At 44.6% G+C, this 6,455-nt stretch overlaps 1 pseudogene; it reads right to left on the reverse strand.

Moving 5' to 3' along the window:
• The window catches only part of LOC111974987 (selenocysteine-specific elongation factor-like), a 33,985-nt pseudogene that overhangs the window by 14,134 nt on the left and 13,396 nt on the right, over positions 1-6,455 (reverse strand).

Genomic DNA, 6,455 nt, shown 5'->3' on the forward strand with positions numbered 1-6,455 from the left:
AAATGAGCCAAAAGAGGAAAAACAAACTGGGAACATAGAAATATATTACAAAGATGAAGAGAGAGAGAGCAGCGAGAGAGAGAACAGAGAGAGAGAGAGAGAGAGAACAGAGAGAGAGAGAGAGAACAGAGAGAGAGAGAGAGCAGAGAGAGAGAGAGCAGAGAGAGAGAGAGCAGAGAGAGAGAGAGCAGAGAGAGAGAGAGCAGAGAGAGCGAGAGAGCAGAGGCTAGAGTGCGGGTCGGGAGGAATGCAGAGAGTCATGTGGGTATATTTCTGTGCCACTCAGGTGTGTCCAAACAGCACCAGTCTGTCTGGCTGCTGCCTCTGGCATCAGGGGACCACACGCCTGTGTCACAGCCCAGCACAGGTCAAGGCCCTGCATACCTCTCCACGCTGCCCTCCCGCACCGCCCCAGGGACTCTGTGTGTGTACGCACAATGGGAGCTCAGTCCCTGCAACACGCTCCAGCACCACCAGCAATGAAAAATCCAAACAAAGACTAGAGAGAGAGAGAAAGAGGGAGAAGAGGGGTGAGAGAGAGGSCAAAGGACAGAGGCAAAGGACAGAGATCCATGAAGGGTGATGGGAGGGCAGGGTGTCAGAGAGAGGCGAGCAGGGCGTCCACTCACCCTCTCCACCGCTCCCTCCTTGCGTTTGGTCTTGTAGATGCGTAGTCTGGGTAGTGTAGTCTCAGAATAGCTCTTCTCCTCAAAGCCCTCCAGCAGACGCCCCTGGAACGCCAGCCGGCACGCGTTGGCGTGGATGTCCGTGTCCAGCTTGGAGCCAATCACCAGGCAGAGAGTGGGACATGTAACCGGACGCTCAAACTCCAGCAGCGCCCACTGCTCCGGGTCTGGCCTAGCCCCTCCGGTCTACCGCTGACCAATCACATACTCGTCCTGGTGGAAGTACTCCCGGTCAAAGGAGAAGGGTGTGCTCAGGGGGCTGGGTTCTGGCTGAGGGGAGTGGGGATCAGAGGGGAGTGGTTGGGGGTCTGTGTTGGGGGTCTGGGGGGTCTCCCCARGGRGCAGACCGAAGAAGGTGACCCTGGCCATGACAGTCTCATGTCCCACGGTGATGTGGAACTTGGCACGGGTGGCCAGGGAACCCTTGAAGTAGCCAATCTTTCTGACAGAGATGAGGGCTGCGTGGAGGGTGTGTAGGGAACCAGGGGTACACACCACCCCCCGTTCTAGCAATTTGGGGTCAAACTGGGTCACACACACTCATGCGGTCACCCTGCATTGCCCCACACCGGCTGCCGGAACATCTGACTCAACTTCACTTTCTTGGTCACCTAGGGGTTAAAAGACAAACACAGAGAGACATTCAAACTAACCGACTCGTTTGCTTGTGCAAGGTTAGTTATGCAATTGACAAATTACGAGGTATTACCATGTACAATATACAACAGAACAGGGAAAGGGAAAGGGGGATACCTAGTCAGTTGTACAACTGAATGCATTCAACTGAAATGCATCTTCCGCATTTAACCCAACCCCTCTGAATCAGAGAGGTGCTGGGGGCTGCCTTAATCGACGTCCACATCATCGGTACCCGGGGAGCAATTGTCGTTGGGGGTTAACTGCCTTGCTCAAGAGCAGAGCGGCAGATTTTTACCTTGTCGGCTCAGGGATTTGACCCAGCAACTATTCGGTTACAGGGACAATTATCCTACCCATCACTGAGTGTTGTTTTTGTTGTGTGTCCATTGTTGTGTTGTGACGGAGAGTATGGTYGTTGTGGCCTAACCACCATTCTTCTCTGACACTGAATGCTGAGACAAAAGCCAGTTTTTTTCAGGCTTTTGCTGCCACCTGATGGAGGATGTTATAATGACACCAGTTGATAGTAAGGTTGAATACAATAAGCTGGTGTTTAGACTAGGCTGGCCTACAAACAAATGTGAGTGACTGCATCTGGTCTAAATTAGTCAGCTCCTGTACTGTCAACCCCCACCCCTCTTCTCCAGTCTCCCCATCCTGCCCTTTCCAAAACACACACACATCCTCCACCCCCACACTACCATCCCTCTTTCCCCTCCCTCCTCTTCCAGTCAACTTATGAACTCTGTAGATTCTACTCCAGCCTTGTGCTGTCCAGGTCATCTGAATCAGGGTTATTCTACTGCAACAACGATTCTCCACCTTTCTGGARGCAGGAACTAAGAGCATGCCATGGAACTAATTCAACTGACTAACGCACTATAATAAATCAGCAATATCACAAATAATTGTTGCTGGTCAATAGACTTAGCGGGTTGAGAACCACTGACCAGGACTTCTKTCAGTGGTCATGCAAATCAACGTTCTGTGGTCAGTGACCGTAGCTCGAGCGCTGGGATCTCCACGGTGTCGTTGACAGCTAGCGCCCCCTGTAGGATGGGTCCGGTCATGACCGTGCCCTGACCGCGGATGGAGAAGCAGTGGTCCACCGCCATCAGCAGGGCTCCCCCCGGGTCTCTGTGAGGGAGSTACGTCTGGCTCTTCAACAGCTCGGGGAGACGTGCATACAGAGCAAAGTCAAAACTGCTGTCATAACATTGTACGGTCATCGTAGGCATGAGTGTGATTCACACACACACACACACACACATACACACAGACTAGAGGGCCAGTCCTAATCAGAAGCATATCTTAGTGTTGAGTCTGTGTATCCTGTGGTTTCATAAAGACTTCCTGACAGTGGCTCTTGTGTTTTAATCATAGGGCAGAACCCCCTGACCTATGACAGTGTCTGTCATATGCCTCTTTGTTCTATGGTATCTACCTTTTACTGTATCGTTTCAATTAAAGGATACTGTAGGTGTCATTGAAGCGGTGTTCACACCAGTAAGAGAAGCGGCGTCGAACGTTCAGGCTGCTGCACAGACACTATGGAAGCTATAGTCTAGAGCACCCGGTTCAAATGTGTTTGAGAGCACTTAACTCTCTAAATGGTTAAACTAGTGAGAAATATATGGTGATTATTGTAAAAATCTGTGAGTTAACTAACTATAACCCTAAATTAAAATATTGCATTTTTATGCCACATTTAATTAATTTACATTACGCTACTTTCCATGATGTGGACAGTATGTGTTACTACATTACACAAGCTCACGTTTTGACCACCGGGCAATTCCAAGTTAACCTCTGAGACGGATTTTTCACTTCAAAATGTATATCAAACACAAACCATTGATTTCAAAGTTTAACAAACCATGCAGCTCTATGCAGAAGGACTACTTTAACAATTTCCACAGAAAATTGTACAAAAACACATCTACTGGAAAAACTGTGCAGATGCAAAGTTTGGTTACAGAAATACGGTCAAACCTAAGTTTTATTCTGTTACCAAACTTTGCATCAGCACAGATCTTCTTGTAAATGTGTTTTGGTACAATTTTCAGTAATTCCATTACCATGGAATTTCCCWACATCAAATTGGGGSSAATTACACATCCTTTTTACCTCAGATTGGTGATGTTAGTATAAAAGTTTATAGTCAGCATGATGGCACGAGATCATTTGCTTAAAACAGATCAATCTCTTTGGTTTTGTCCTGTGATTAAGACATACGCACTGTGGGTCACAGGAGTTAGAGCTGTGCTCTCATTTTCGAACCCAAACAGCATGGAGAATTTAGGGTGGTCTCTCTATAMAAGTTGCTAGCCTCACACCAGATTCAAACTATCACTGAAATAACAGCCAAACTTTRTCCGTGTTGATATCATATGCAGGGGCGTGATTCGTGTAAGTTAAATAACAAAGCAATATGTAGACCGCTGTCTTTAGCAAATTAACTTCTAACCAGTGATATAAAAAAATTATCCTCAGACTCAGTGTGGCCTTTGAATAGTGTTAGTTCAAACAGCGCCTACCACCCAAACGTTTGCCTCKCTTTATTGATTTCAATGTGATATTGGTATGAGTGATTAAAGGGATACTTCGGGCTATTGACAATTCATCTACTTCCCAAAAGATTTACTGGAAATCTATAGGTAGTATCTACTAGCATGCTATCCAGCAGTTCACCTGACTCTRGGGAAGTACATAACGGACCTCATTGACAAAATCCCGAAGTAGCYCTTTAACAAAATAGTGCTGCGTTTACCTTTCCGCATTGGCGATCCACTTGAAACAAAATGCAACAATCGAAAACGTAGCTGGATGTTTTTTTACAAGTTGTCCTCTAACCAGTGATACAGTAGACATACTATTCCCAGATTCAGTGGGGGTTTTCAGTATTGTTCGAACAGGACGTGCAACCTGACTCCCCCCTCTCGTTCTATTGATTTCAACGTGATATCGATTATGAGTGATTGGCAAATAAGTGCTGCGTTTCTCTTTCCGTTTTGGTGAGCCCCAAATCAAAATGCATCACTCCAAAATGTAGCAGGCTGTCTTCAACAGCTTGTCCTCTAACCAGTGATGTAAACAATATTTACAGTTCCTGTGTGTTTTTTGTTGTGCATACAACCTGATTCCCCCCAAATCAATACGAGTGATTTATTGCCACTTGTCAAACCAAAAAGGTTTTTGGTGCATATGCAGTTTATAAGGTGCTCGTAAAAAATTATAATACAAGTAATATATTACTATTGGGCACATGTAGAGTTGAAGTCGGAAGTTTACGTACACCTTAGCCAAATACATTTAAACTCAGTTTTTCACAATTCCTGACTTTTAATCCTCTTAAAAATTCCCTGTCTTAGATCAGTTAGGACCACCACTATTTTAAGAATGTGAAATGTCAGAATAATAGTAGCGAGAATTATTTATTTTAGCTTTTATTTTTTTAATCACATTCCCAGTGGGTCAGAAGTTTACATACACTCAATTAGAATTTGGACGCATTGCCTTTAAATTGTTTTACTTGGGTCAAACGTTTCGGGTAGCCTTCCACAAGCTTCCCACAATAAGTTGGGTGAATTTTGTCCCATTCCTCCTGACAGGGATGGTGTAACTGAGTCAGGTCTGTAGGCCTCTTTGCTCGCWCACGCCTTTTCAGTTCTGCCCACAAATTTTCTGTAGGATTGAGGTCAGGGCTTTGTGATGGTCACWCCAATACCTTGACTTTGTTGTCCTTAATCCGTTTTGCCACAACTTTGGAAGTATGCTTGGGGTCATTGTCCATTTGGAAGACCCATTTGTGACCAAGATTTAACTTTCTGACTGATGTCTTGAGATGTTGCTTCAGTATATCCACATAATTTTCCTGCCTCATGATGCCATCTATTTTGTGAAGTGCACCAGTCCCTCTTGCAGCAAAACACCCCCACAACATGATGCTGCTACCCCCGTGCTTCACGGTTGGGATGGTGTTCTTCGGCTTGCAAGTCTCCCCCTTTTTCCTCCAAACATAACGATGGTCATTATGGCCAAACAGCTCTATTTTTGTTTCATCAGACCAGAGGACATTTCTCCAAAAAGTACGATCTTTGTCCCCATGTGCAGTTGCAAACCGTAGTCTGATTTTTTTATGGCTGTTTTGGAGCAGTGGCTTCTTCCTTGCTGAGCGGCCTTTCAGGTTATGTCGATATAGGACTCGTTTTACTGTGGATATAGATACTTTTGTACCTGTTTCCTCCAGCATCTTCACAATGCACTGCACTGAGTTTGACAGTAGGCCTTGAAATACATCCACAGGTACACCTCCAATTGACTCAAATTATGTCAATTTATCAGAAMCTTCTAAAGCCATGACATCATTTTATGGAATTCTCCAAGCTGYTTAAAGGCACAGTCAACTTAGTGTATGTAAACTTCTGACCCACTGGAATTGGGATACCTTTAATTATAAGTGAAATAATCTGTCYGTAAACAATTGTTGGAAAAATTACTTGTGTCATGCACAAAGTAGATGTCCTAACCGACTTGCCAAAAYTATAGTTTGTTAACAAGAAATTWAAAAAAATAGTTTTAATGACTCCAACATAAGTGTATGTAAACTTCCGACTTCAACTGTATATGTAGGYAGTACATTTTATGCTTAGGTTTTGAATATCACAAATAGTTTTTGTATCTATTGATTTGGACACTTCAAAACTGTGTTTTGACATTGGCATATTTATGAAAAGTTCTTGTCAACAGGAATCAGCGATAGCATAATTTTGTATGTTTTAGGAATACAAAATGTTTGCTTTCAACATTAATTTCCAACAACATTATATTTAACCAGGTACAAACTGCTGAATGACTCCAAMAACGTGCTGTGATTCATTTATCTTGATGATATACCAGAGATCGGGAAAACGCGTTTGTCCTGTCTAGTTAGAATATTAACCCATACCGCTAATAGTGCAGGCACATCCTGGGGCACCAGTGTGTTCAGGGTCTTTACCTCCATTAGGTCAGGCACTCCCTGGGGTTCTTCTGTTTCAGGGGCCTCAGGACCCCCAGGCTTCGCTGCCACGGCAATCACAGGACAGTCTTTAAATCTTGCCAACGGGATGAAACAAGGGTTAGAATGAC

The sequence above is a fragment of the Salvelinus sp. IW2-2015 genome, linkage group LG1, assembly GCF_002910315.2.
Source record: "Salvelinus sp. IW2-2015 linkage group LG1, ASM291031v2, whole genome shotgun sequence".
Taxonomy (NCBI): domain Eukaryota; kingdom Metazoa; phylum Chordata; class Actinopteri; order Salmoniformes; family Salmonidae; genus Salvelinus; species Salvelinus sp. IW2-2015.